Genomic DNA, 13251 nt, shown 5'->3' on the forward strand with positions numbered 1-13251 from the left:
CATGACTTAGCTACTTTCACTTCACTTCACTGATTTCTTTCCTTCATTTGAAAATTTTTATTGAAGTATAAACTCTAAATTATAAATACAGACTCATAAATGAAATCTAACCTAAGAATATGAATGCTGTTATGCCATCTCCAAGCCTTTCTAATGAAGTACAAACTGCACGTGAAGATACAATATTCTGCTATTGAATCCAAAGAGGAAAACACGGCAACTTTGCCAGCTTCTGTGATATTTTTTAATCTGAAGAATCGGTAGCAAAACAGAGAAAGTAGGGTTCTGTTCCTAGACTGTGTGTTGACAGCCCTCTGACCCACCTCCTTGCCTGTGGAACATGAGGGACAGGGGTCTTGATTAGGTCTCCTTTCGTGGCCAGGCAGTGGAATCCAGCTTCATCAACAAACAACAACCACCTTCCTTTCTGTGGGGTGGTGTGGGGCAGAGAGGAGATATTGATAAAACAGATTGCACACAGGAAAGCCCATTTTTAAAGATTGTGTAAGAATAGGTTAAAATTTTCACCACAAATATGTACACAGGCACTCCTGCTAATATTTAACGAGATTCTACCCTTTCACCTTCCTGGCACCAGGTTGGGCAGAAAATTCAGGGAGCAGATATTTTCTGAGGATCCTTTTCGGCTCTCCCATGGGCCCTGCACGATCCTGACATAGGGTACCATCGAGGGGTGGGGGTAAGAAGATGATGTGGGATTCTCTGGCCAGATGGACTGCTGCTGGACAGACTACATGCGGAAACAGTATCAGTAGACACCTGCCTACATATATATTCAGCTTTAACACACACATATAAAGTGCTTTTCCCCAATTTTGCAATATATGATGTGGACATGTAAGTCTTTCAGTCATGTCTGACTCTTTGTGACCCCATGGATTGTAGCCCACCAGGTTCCTCCATCCATGGGGATTCTCCAGGCAAGAATACTGGACTGAGTAGCCATTCTTTTCTTCAGGGGATTTTCCCAACCTAGGGATCAAACCTGGGTCTTCTGCATTGTAGGCAGATTTTTTACTATCTGAGCCACCTGGGAAGCTCTTTGCAATATATACTTACTGTTTAAAAAAAAGAAAAAAGAACTCATGGAAAATTTAGAAAACAAAAATCATACCTCACCTACCTCCCAGGGGCAAATTGCACTTTTACATATCTCTTTCCTGCTTTGTTATATATATGAATATATATACATATATATGTGTGTATGTGTATATATATATCTCACATAATTGGGTTCATATTATATATGTTGTCCTACAGTCTTTTTTGGATTCAACATTATAAACATGAGGTTTTTGTCCATCTTACTGAGAAAAATCTTTAAGGACAGTATCAGGAGAGGCTAATACGAATGGACCATGGTTTCTCCAATCAGTTCACATTATTGAACATTTCAGCTGTGTTCAGGGTGGAGTGTGACAGAAGGGAGAGTGGTGTGTACGTGTGTCACTGTTGAGCTGCTGTGGCGTATCTAAAAGGAGGTGTGTGCCTGGACACCCTGCTCTGATCTCCTCGAGGGGACTGCTAAGGATGGATCTGCTCTCAGATGTCGTAAATCAGTGGCTGTGTGTTTGGTCTGAGCCTATTTTAAAGACTGCTGTACCTCCTTGCCTCCAGATAAGGACCAGCTGGAGCTGGAGCAGGAGGTCCCTCATTCCATGTGCCTTCTATCCATCTGGGAGCATAATATCCTGATTTGCCTGCATGGTCCAGATGATGCCAATCGTCTCTGCACAGTTACTAACAGCTCTCTTCTTCACCTTTCAGAGTGTTTGTATCTGGAAGATCAATGACATGATCACCACCTATACCCCGCCTGCTTTACCCACCCAAGTTCCTGCCATGGAAGCATCTGAGGTGACAACATGCTCCTGTCCTCTTTGGGGCAGTGGTCCCCAAGGCTGCAGGGATTAGAAGGAGTAGCTGGGCCATCTGGATTCCCTAAAACTACACCCTAAGCACACTGGCCCTGTGGATGCACATAAAGCTTTCTATCTTCCAAATACATACAGCATGTGATAAAAGCAGTTCTACTGGGCTTCCCAAGTAGTGCTAGTGGTAAAGAACCCGCCTGCCAAAGCAGGAGACATAAGAGACATGAGTTCAGTCCCTGGGTCGGGAAGATCCCCTGGAGGAGGGCATGGCAACCCACTTCAGTATTCTTGCCTGGAGAATCCCATGGACAGGGGAGTCTAGCAAGCTACAGCCCATGGGGTCACATAGAGTTGGACATGACTGAAGTGGCTTAGCATGCATGCATGCATTGAGGTTGGTAGAAATTTGATTTTAGATCTTATATTTTTATGTATGTTACATAGATTTATTACAATTCAAGAGTATAAATATTTATCTGTCTTATTTTTAGTTTCCTAACACAGCACATTATGCAAGCAATGGATGCTCAGCTAATGTCACAAATTCAGTCTTTAAGATAAACATTTAAAAGAAACAATAAAATTGGTGACAATTCTAATGTAGAAACACCTCCTGCTAGACAGAGCTAGAAGAAGTGACAGTTGAATTGGACTGTTGATGATGCATTTTGAAAGTGAGCCCTAAAATAGAATATTTTGATATTTTTTTTAATCCGAGTAAGTCAACATGACATTCATTTTTTAAAAATAGAAATAGTTCTATTTTTGTCTAGTATGAAAGTAAGTATCACCAATAACTCCATCCTCCAAAATAAGCACTGCAAACATTTTGGCTCATATCCTTCCAGATTATGTACTATAAACGCAGTCACCAAATAGATGTGGGATGGGCCCCCATCCCCTCCCCGGGTGGCATCTAGCAGGGACTTTTGTGGGAGATAAAGTGTAGCCAATTTCTGCATAGCGTTCTTTACATAAAGAAGTAACTGGAAATCGGCCACACTTTCTGTCCCGCACGTGTCCCTGCTAGCCACCGCCGGCTTCTACCATTGCCCGTGTTGCTGAGCGGGGACTCGGGCTGTGGTCCCTCCTGCAGGAAACTGGGCAGAAGTTCTAGGTGAGGATAGAGGGCTATGGCCTCCCCTTTGCCACCTGACCCTTTTCATCTCCCCCAGAGTAGCACGCCAGACTGCAAGGTGGGGGCAAGTGTGAAAAGGAATTACAAGGACTCACCGATGTTCATAGCAGCACTGTTTACAACAGCCAAAGGTGCAAACAACACAGATGTCCATCAACAGACGAATGGGTAAACAAAAAGTGGTATATACACACAGTGGAATATTATTCAGCCTTCGAAAGGATTGGAAGTTCTGATACAGGCTACAACCTACATGAACCTCAAAGATATTACGCTAAGGGAAAGAAGGGAAGGGAAAGTTAGTCACACAGTCATGTCTGACTCTTTGCGACCCCATGGAATGTAGCCCGCCAGGTCCTCTGTCCATGGAATTCTCCAGGCAATAGTACTGGAGGCAGTTGCCATTCCCTTCTACAGGGGATCTTCCTGACCCAGGGATTGAAACCGGGTCTCTTGTATTGCAGGCAGATTCTTTACCAACTGAGCTACTAGGGAAGCCCCAAGAGAAAGAAACCAGACACAAAAGGACAAATACTGCATGATTCCGTTTGTGTGAGATCCCTGAAATAGGCAAATTCATACGGACAGACAGTAGAACAGCGGTTCCCAGGGGTTGGGGGAAGGGGAGTTGCTGTTTAATGGGTACAAAATTTCTCTTTGGGATCATGAAATGCTTTGGAAACACAGTAGGTAGCAGTGATGGCTGCACAGCATCGTGAATATACTTAATGCCATCGAATCCTATACTTTAAAAGGGTTAAAATGGCAAATTTTATGTTTCATGTATTTTATTACCAAAAAAAAAAAAAGTTTTGGGAAAAAAAAAGAAGAGGAATTACAATGTAAGAGAGTGAGTGCTCAGGTTCCACCTACAGACAGTCCTCCTCCTGGCCCCACCAGCACCCTAGTCTCCCCTGCGGGATGCCCAGGGCCCTTCCTCCCCCTGCAAACCTGGCTGTCTCATCCTCAGTTTGCACCCCCATGCTCCCTTCATTCCAACACAGCCCCCACTGCTGCCAGTGTCTCTGTTTAAAAAAATTCATCCCATCCTCTGAACAACTCCGCTCCTGCCCACAGGGTGCGCCCTCGCTCGTGCGTGCTTCTCCACACTCAGGGCGCCAAGAGGGCCGCAGGCCTGGAGGGGTTCTTCTAGCTGACCTAGTAAGACAAATACACCTCTCAGAGACAAGTGATTCTTCTTCCTGGACACAGCAGAGCTGAACCCGTTCTGAGGAGCTCCTCAATTAACAAAGCCCTCACTCTGCTCTTGAAGCTGGTGGTCTCCATCCCTCAGTGGAAAAGAGCTGGGTTTCTGATGTTCTTCTGAGGAATCTCTTGTTGGAATCACAAAAGACCTTATTCCCCTGTAACGTCTGCTTTCTCCTCCCCTAGGAGGGTCTCAGGACTCCAGAGCCATTTCATATAAAAGGAGAGGGTGGAAGTTTCTTCTGTCACAGCAACACAGAAACTCTGGCAACTGAGTTTTGATTGTGCCAAAGACTCAGATACCCTGACAAGGGGGAGATGCAGAGACAGTCCAGTTGCCGGGGCCAGGCCAAGCTCCTTAAAATCAAGGGATGTCAAAGGGCACTTGAGAGACCATCCAGCCACAGTCTTGATCTGTCAGAAGCTCCATGGGAAGGAACTTTTATCCTGGCCAAAGCTGGGATCCCAGCTCATGTGCAGAAAAGTTGGATGGGCTCCATGAGGCTTGACAGACCTGAGGTTTGAGCACCGAGTCCCTAGAAGACTAACTCCCCACCGCTCAGGAAGGAGGGGTGAGAGAGCCAGAGTCAGCAGCAGGATGGGCCCGGGGCTCTGAGTCTCTCAGCGTTGTGGGTGATGTGCCCTGATTCACCCCGAAAGTGGGGCCCAGGCACCCCAGGAAGGAGAGTACTTGTAAAGAATTAACAACCAAAGGATGATTTTCCTGGAAGTTCAAGTCACTGGGATAAGGAACCTGCTAAAGAGGCTAGACTGGAGAGGTGGAAGGGACCCTCCCACAGGCTGAAGCAGCGGCAAGTCAGCAGAGTCAGGGCAGGTTACAGGAGAACGGACACGCAGGGTCACCAGAGGTCATGGGTGGCTGGACCACGTGAGCAGCTCAGGAGTCAGGAGGAAGCAGGCCTCATCAGGGACACCCAGGGCTGCGAGATAACCAGGGCTGCAGAGGGACAGTACGGTTATTTGTGAAAGGCCTGTGTCTGTCTTTATCACCACACTTTGCCTTATCTTCAGCGTGTGCGTGCTTAGCAGCTCAGTCATGACTTACCCTTTGCAACCCCATGGACTGTAGCCCACCTGGGGATTCTCCAGGCTAGAATACTGGAGCGGGTTCCTACGCCCTCCTCTAGGAGATCTTCCCAATCCGGGGATTGCAGGTGGATTCTTTACCGTCTGAGCCACCAGGGAAGCCCTTTCTCTTACTCTCAGAGAAGATAGAAAAAGGATATTGCATCTTTCAGGGGCTAAATTTTGAACTGGGTGATCTTGATAAAAAGCTAAATAAACATCCTTCTGCTCTGTGGGTGCCCCCTTATACATACAAATAAAAGCAGAACACAATAATAGCAATAAGGTATGTGAAAGGTCTGGTCTAGACTCTGCGGCAGGGAGAAAGGCCTCGTTTAACACACTCATTCCTGTCACCCAGGTCGCTGCCACCTAAGTGCTGCCTTCACAAGACATCATTTGCCCTCCACGTTTTCATCATCAGGTTATCATGCCATTTCTTTTGAAAGATGACATGATGTGGATTTGAACAAACAGCCCCAGGGGAGAAGTAATGTATTCTTTAAAAGGGGGTACATGGACTTCCTTTCTCAAGCACCTTGAAAACAGACTGCTTTCTGTATAAGAATTGCCAGTAAGCAGCAAGACACCCAAGGAAGGACCAAATGAACAGAAACCTTCGGATATGCCACACGTATTCTTCTCCCAGCTGATCTAGCCACAGGGCCACCAGCATGGCTTGGGCAGCCCTCTCCCCAGACAGATAAGGGACGTAGTAAAGGAGCCTCCAGGGAACCAACAATGCCCACGTTTTGCAAGAGCAGAAAGAGCACAGAGGGTGTGATTTCGTTCCAGAATTTCATTGCTTGTTAGCCAATCTGTGTAGCTGGCATGAGACCCTTACCACAGCAGGCCTGGCTGAGCCACAGGCAGTTTCTAAGAACTCCAGGGTACAGTTATTGTGTTAATTTGTCCCCATACCAATGCCAGCATGGAGTCTCTGCTCTCTGACTTCTCAAACTGAACTGACAGCCAGGGCCGGGAAGTTGGCCAAAGGGGTCACAGGAACAAGTACTGAATGCAGCTGATTTCAGCTGGTGAGTGGGAGACACATTTACAAGCGCATTCATATCCATTCTGTTCCACCATTACAAATCCCTGCCTTTGAAGGGGGCTTGGGCGAGAGTAGGGCTTCGCTGGTGGCTCAGTGGTAAAGAATCTGCCTGTCAGTACAGGAGATACGGGTTCAATCCCTGGGTGAGGAAGATCTCTTGGAGGAGGAAATGGCAATCCACTCCAGTATTCTTGCCTGGAGAATCCCATGGACAGAGGAGCCTGGTGGGCTAGCAAAGAGTCCATGGGGTCGCAAAGAGTCGGACACCCCAAGTGACTGAGTGCACACAGAAGACAGCATGGCATTTATCCATATTGCAGCATGCCTCCCATCATGCCTGGATTGCCAGATGTTGGTGTCCTGGTGTCTTAAAATGATTTATTCCTCATTCTAGAGAAGGAGACGATTCATAGAAACAGAAAATGTTGTGTTAAATGGGAGAAGGTGGCAGGGATATCCCTAAGAACTGAATAGTGGCATCTACTGTATCAATACTGGCTATAGCACTTTTATTCGCTCATTCATTCATTGATTTATTTTTTTACATTGTGTATATGTGTGTGCATGTATGTGCGCATGTGTGTGTGTGCACTCGTGAGGCACCACACGCAAAGGTGACTTCTTTCTGCGCTGTTTACCAGTTTACTTGAGGCCACAGACTTTAAGTACATGGATGAGTGGCAAGCTGGATTAAAGGAATGCTTAAGGCACAGTAGTTTATCTCTGGGCTGAAGACAGATTTAGGTTTTACTGAAGTCTGTTCCAGTGCTGCTTTAGGTAACAGAGATGGAGGAGTGGGCCTAGAGAGGCTGGAGGAGAAGTTTTAAAAGAGAGACTGAGGTCACCCATTAGAAAAAGGATGAAATCCTGCCATTTGCAGCAATATGGACAGAGGATGGACCTTGAGGGCTTTTGTGAAGTGGAATTTGAGGGGACAAATCCATATGATATCACTTACATGTGATATTTATGGAAAAAAACAACAGCTCATAGAGAACAGACTGATGATTGCCAGAGGCAGGGGTGGGGAAATGGGATGAAGATGATCAGAAGTATAAACTTCTAGTTATAAAATAAAAAACAGGAATATAAAGTGCAACCTGATAACGATAGTTAATAATATACAGTGCACATTTGAAAGCTGCTAAAAGTAGATCTTAAAATTTTTCATCACAGGAAAAAAAGTATACCTGTGCATGGCGATGGATGTTAATTAAACACTGTTGTGGTTATTTCACAATATATATAAATATTGTCATTATGTTGTATACCTAAAATTAACATAAGATGTCAAATTTACTGCGATTAACAATTATTTTTAGTAAATTATTAAAAGAGGAAGAGAGACTGAGGGGGCATAGCTGCCATTGGATATGGAAATTTGGGTGAAGGGGTTTATGTTTCAGAAGGTTTTTAAGGGGTGTTAGTGATTTGTGGTGTTAAAGTCCTCTTCCACAGGCCATTAAAAATCCATGTATTTTACACCGTAAAAGGATATAAACAAGAGGACGGGGCCTACCTCTGACCTGGGAAGTCAGGAAAGACTTAAGAAGCAACCTGCAGACTTGATCTTGAAGGGTGGGTGGGAATTTTCTAGAAAGAAAAAGATGGGTAGGGAAGTGGGTTGCAAAAGCAAGCCCTGGACAGATGCTGGTGATACATTTTATCACCAGTCTGAGGAAAATAAGAAAAATAAGGGTAAGTGTTTCCAAAAGCTAGATATACTCAATTTGAAGAAATTTTGGTTTGTTTCTTTCTTTGAAATATGACAGTTTTTCTTTTTCTTATGAAATCAAGATGGTAACAAAGGGTACCATTATGACTTCAAGCATCTCTTATTTGACCCAAATAAAAATAACACACATTACCCACACTTTTAAAAAAATGTACTGGTCTTTGAAATTTTAAGATGTGAGACGAGCGGGTAACGAAGTACCAGTTGAGGAGACGGATAATGCAGAGGCTGTTCTGTGGGGACAGGTCAGGGTGCATGCGGAGAACTGGGAGGAGTGCAGTGTGTGTGGGGGGTGGGGCAGAGCAGTGGTTCAGGGTTTGACGGGGGGAGGGTCTTTCAGAAGGAGCTTGGACGTTATCCGTCAGGAAGCAGGAACAAGTAAGGATTTATAAGCGAAGGAGAGAGCTGATTATATATGTTGTGTTGGAAGATTAACTCTTCCAGTAAAGCAAATAGACTGTAGAAGAAAGAAAGAGACAAAAAGACTGGTGATATAATTGTAAATGTGAGACATGCTGTTCTTAGTCGTTCAGTCATGTCCAGCTCTTTGTGACCCCATGGACTGTAGCCCAGCAGGCTCCTCCATCCATGCGGATTCTCCAGGCCAGAATACTGGAGTGGGATGCCACGCCCTCCTCCAGGGGACCTTTCTGACCCAGGGATTGAACCCAGGTCTCCCGCACTGCAGGTGAATTCTTGACTGTCTGAACCACCAGGGAAGCCCAAAATACTGGAGTGGGTAGTCTATCCCTTCTCCAGGGGATCTTCCCAACCCAGGAATTGAACCAGGGTCTCCTGCATTGCAGGTGGATTCTTTACAAGCCGAGATACCTTATATAAATATTATTATAGTGATATAATTATAATATAAATATGAGGTGAAGGTGTTAATTATAGCAGTAGGAATGAGGAAACAGAACAAGACTTTCAAGATTATCCCAAGATGGAATTGGTCTCAGAGACATTCAGGGGAAGGCTGTAAAGAATGTGTTAGGGCACCATTAACCAACAGAAACAACCAGTGCATCCAGGTGTATCTGAGGATGTCTAAGATCTGAGCTGTAAAAGCTGCAAATAGCCTATCAATCCTCTAGACTCACTAATCCCAGTTCCTCAACCAACCTGAACAGTTAAGAGCACCAAGGTCTCCACCAATCCACATCACCTAATAAAGTGTGCATTTGGGGGCATTAGTCAGGACTGGCAATAGGGAAAGGTGGAGACTGTGGCAAACCAGAGCTCATATGACCTGTCTAAGGAGCAGCTGCTATTCTGCACCAGCCATCACTGCAACCTGGAAAAGAAGGCAGATCTTGTGATATTTTTTTTAACAAAGCTGGAAACCTGGATTTGTGTTGGCAGCTAATTCATGTTTAAAAAACAACCACAACATTATGGAAGTCAAAATTCATTCTATTTGCAAGCTGAACATATTTGATTGACCTTTAATCTGAGATCTTTGGACTGGGGATTAGATAACTATTAAGCTGATACAGATCCACAACAAAACCTCACACAAAGAAGAAAAACATGAAGCCATTCAGCAAAACAGGTAAGCTCTGAGTCACCTGTGATAAGAAATAAAAGGATATGAGATATTAAAATTTTTTAAAATTAATTTTAGAATTAACAAACAACAATCTCAATTCTCGATTTCTGCTTCCAGAAGACGTAAAAATAGGTTTTGGATAGTACACTTGTAACCTCCAAGCAATACTATTATAATGATGATCACATTTGTTTTTCACAACTGCTTTCTATGAAGGAAGGACAAATGTTATCTTTCTCAACAGACATGAGAAAACGGAGGCAAAAAATGAGGTCTGCAGTTTCCCTAAGAGGCTAAGTGTGGCAGGAGTGGGGCTGAAGCTACAGCCTTGTCTACTTGTCTACTGTCTACAGCCTACGTCTACCCAGACGTCAGGCCACACAGCCACTCTTGATGGGCTCTCCTGGGATGTGGGGATCATCAGGTGTATCCCTTCTCAGAACAGAAAACCTCTCTGTAGCTGATGGTCTCTGAGAGTGGCAGAGAACAACAGTACAGGTAGACAGGGTGGGAGAGAGTGTCCAGGCAGCACAGGACTCAACTGGGAATGCTCACGGTCCCAGGCTTGGCACTGCCCACAACACAGGGGTGTGTGTGTGTGTGTGTGTGTGTGTGTGTGTGCGTGCACACGTGTTAGTTGCTCAGTCGTGTCTGACTCTTTGTGACTCCATGGACTGCAGCCCACCAGGCTATTTTGTCCACAGAATTCTCCAGGCAAGAAGGCTGGAATGGGCTGCCATGCTCTTCTCCAGAGGATCTTCCTGACCCTGGAAGGAACCGCAAATGACGATCCAGGCCTGTGGAGAGAGAACTCTCCTATCTGCCTTGCACCACAGGGGTTGCCCTGTTCTCTCCCCCTGCAGGAGGCCAACGGGATTCCTGTCTTGTCCCCGTTTCTGTCTTCAGAATTGGGCAGGGGCTAGAGGTAGCACTGCTAGTTCAGTTGGTAAAGAATCTGCCTGCAATGCAGGAGACCAGGGTTTGATTCCTAGGTCGGGAAGATCCCCTGGAGAAGGAAATGGCAACCCATTCCAGCATTCTTGCCTGGAGAATCCCATGGACAGAGGAGCCTGATGGGCTACAGTCCATGGGGTTGCAACAGTCGGACACGACTGAGCGACTAAACCACCAAAACCAGAGGTGGGGCTGCTCTGTTGTTCCCTAGGTTCCTAACTCTGGGGTAACTTATTTTGCTTTTAAAATTAATTTATGTTTAATTGATATATAGTTGATTTACTATATTGGGTTAGTTTTGGGTGTACAGCAAAGTGGTTCGGTTGTATATATATTCGACTCAGGTGAGGGAAGACGAGGAAGAAAGTCTGGACAGAAGGCAATGCCATGTTGTGATTTAGTTTCTTCAAAGGCCTCAGCCAACCCTGCAAGGAGTTCTGAACCTTGTCAAGCCTTTCCCGGGTTGCCCCGAGTTGGGGTAGAGGCCTCTGTAACGCACATGAGTCAGGCACTGGGTACAGGCTGCACCCAGGAAGGCAGGATGCGTCAGGCAATGTGGGGCTCAGTCAAGAGCAAGAGCCTGAGAGGGGCTGACACCAGAGAGCGGTCTGCAGGCACCAGTCCTGCTGCTGGTGGAACAAGCCCTTCCGTCTGGAGCAAAGACTGGGAAATGCAGGAAAGCATCCACTACAGTGAGACTACCCACCAACCCAGGCAAGTTTCCATCTTCACGTGGAAAACACAGTAGAAGTGATCGATGCATGACTTTCAAGTATTTGGGTCACTTCCTAATTTTCAAAGCACAAACAAAAATAAATGAATAACCAGGTAATTACAGAGTCACAGACGCTAACGGGCATTTTAGCATTTATCTCCTCCAATTGCTTTATTTATGGATGAAGCAAATTGAAGAACAGAGAGGTTTAATGACTGCCCTAGGTCACGGCAGAATCTAGATTTAAATTCAGGTCATTGGACTTCAAGTTCAGTGCCCCTGCCACCATGTCACCATAAAGCACATTGTAACAGGAACAGCAAATAGATTTCACCTTTGAAGCCAACTCCAGTGAATTCGTGGTGACTGCTTGGATGACTAGGTTGAGAAGGAGATTTCAAATTAGAGCGTCAAGAGAATAATCTCACTAGAGTCCTGTTCTGGGTTCTATAACCTCCTTGGCCTAGAGATGAATACAAAAATGACAAACAAGTTAAAAATAGGACTTTTAGAGAAAAGCAGAGTTATTATCCTAGACAGAAGAAGGCCAGATGTAGTTTATTTATGACTCTATGGACAGGGAGGCCTGGCGTGCTGCGATTCATGGGGTCGCAAAGAGTCGGACACGACTGAGCCACTGAACTGAACTGAAGGTATCTAGCTGGATTACTTTTATTCCCACAGAAGGTGGTTCCTTGAGGTTTAGTTCCTCTTCCTCACTTGTCAAGTGAGGGTGATGGGCCACCGAATTGTGGAGGCTCCTTTTAGCATTCAGAAATCTCTGTTGATGACATGAAGGACTGAGTTGCATCCTGGGACCACAAAGAAGGCTGAGAACATTTCCAACCCACCGAGATAACTATATGAAGGTGAACAGGAGCACACATCTTCATTCTTCATAGAGATAAGAGGTTTAGGGCTTCAGCACCAAAGGTTATGGGAATAAAAATTTTTTTTTAATGTTTTTACTGTTGTGAAATACACACAACATAGAAATTCGCATCTGAACCATTTTTCGATGTATGATTCAGTGGCGTTAAGTCCATGTTCAGTATTGCTCAACCACCACTATTCCCCGTGTCCAGGACTGTTTCATCCTCCCATGTTGAAACTCCGTACCCAATAAACACTAACTCCCCTGTCCCCTCTCCTCTCAGCCCCTAATAACCTCCACTCAATTGGGCTGCCCAAAAAGTCTGTTCAGGTTTTTCTGTAATATCATATGAAAACCTTGAACACAATTTTTGACCAACCCAATACTTTCTGTGTCTGTGAATTTGCCTGTTCTAGGTATCTCATTGAAGTGGAGTCATATAATGTTTTCCTTCTGTGTCTAGCTTATTTCACTAAAGGTAATGTCTTCAAGATTCGTCCACATTGTAGCTTATATCAAGCTTATATACTTGACTCCTTTTTCAGGCCAAATACTGTTCTGTTGTATGTCTGCATCACATTTTCTCTTACTTTGTTTGGTTAGTGTGAATAATGCTCCTATCAACACTGGTGTGGGAATAATACTTTTTGCACTCAGTTCATGCCTGAAACCTTAGAACCATAAAATCTGAGATTACCTATTGCTCACCTTACAGATGAAGAAACAAAGACCCAGAAAGACCCACCCCTCAATTGTGGCAGGCATAACAGGAGACACCAATACCATGAAATCTAAAACTTAGATTCACTATATGGTACAATAATGGTAAAAACGAGTAAACTATTCTTATAATCTTTGTTCAGTTTATCTAGAACAGATAGCAGAGGTAGGCTTTTAAAATAATATTTTAAAAGGTAGGCGAGGGTGGGATGATAGGGGAGAATGGCATTGAAACATGTAAATTATCATATGTGAAAAAAAAAATAAAATAATATGACTTACTTATAGCTGTTCAGTGTTTTGTCAAGCCAAGTGCTCTAGCTAC

Source organism: Muntiacus reevesi, chromosome 10 (genome assembly GCF_963930625.1).
Source record: "Muntiacus reevesi chromosome 10, mMunRee1.1, whole genome shotgun sequence".
Lineage (NCBI taxonomy): Eukaryota > Metazoa > Chordata > Mammalia > Artiodactyla > Cervidae > Muntiacus > Muntiacus reevesi.